This window comes from Oryx dammah, unplaced genomic scaffold, assembly GCF_014754425.2.
Source record: "Oryx dammah isolate SB20612 unplaced genomic scaffold, SCBI_Odam_1.1 HiC_scaffold_23, whole genome shotgun sequence".
In the NCBI taxonomy this organism is placed as follows: domain Eukaryota; kingdom Metazoa; phylum Chordata; class Mammalia; order Artiodactyla; family Bovidae; genus Oryx; species Oryx dammah.
This window is the reverse complement of record NW_024070207.1, coordinates 63,449,717-63,450,638: the sequence shown is the minus strand read 5'-3', so window position 1 is coordinate 63,450,638 and position 922 is coordinate 63,449,717.

Below are 922 nucleotides of genomic sequence, written 5' to 3'. Positions count from 1 at the left end.
CTCACACCTATGGACAGATCAACTAAAAAGAAAATTAACAAAGAAACGCAAACTTTAAATGATACATTAGACCAGTTAGACCTAATCGATATCCATAGGACATTTCACCCCAAAACAATGGATTTCACCTTTTTCTCAAGTGCTCATGGAACCTTCTCCAGGATAGATCACATCCTGGGCCATAAATCTAACCTTGATAAATTCAAAAAAATCGAAATCATTCCAAGCATCTTTTCTGACCATAATGCATTAAGATTAGATCTCAATTACAGGAGGAAAACTATTAAAAATTCCAACATATGGAGGCTGAACAACACGCTTCTGAATAACCAACAAATCACAGAAGAAATCAAAAAAGAAATCAAAATATGCATAGAAACTAATGAAAATGAAAACACAACAACCCAAAACCTGTGGGACACTATAAAAGCAGTGCTAAGAGGAAACTTCATAGCAATACCGGCATACCTCAAGAAACAAGAAAAAAGTCAAATAAATAACCTAACTCTACACCTAAAGCAATGAGAAAAGGAAGAATTGGAGAAACCCAGAGTTAGCAGAAGGAAACAAATCTTAAAAATTAGGGCAGAAATAAATGCAAAAGAAACAAAAGAGACCATAGCAAAAATCAACAAAGCCAAAAGCTGGTTCTTTGAAAGGATAAATAAAATTGACAGACCATTAGCCAGACTCATCAAGAAGCAAAGAGAGAAAAATCAAATCAATAAAATTAGAAATGAAAATGGAGAGATCACAACAGACAACACAGAAATACAAAGGATCATAAGAGACTACTATCAGCAATTATATGCCAATAAAATGGACAACGTGGAAGAAATGGACAAATTCTTAGAAAAGTACAATTTTCCAAAACTGAACCAGGGAGAAATAGATAACCTTAACAGACCCATCATAAGCACGG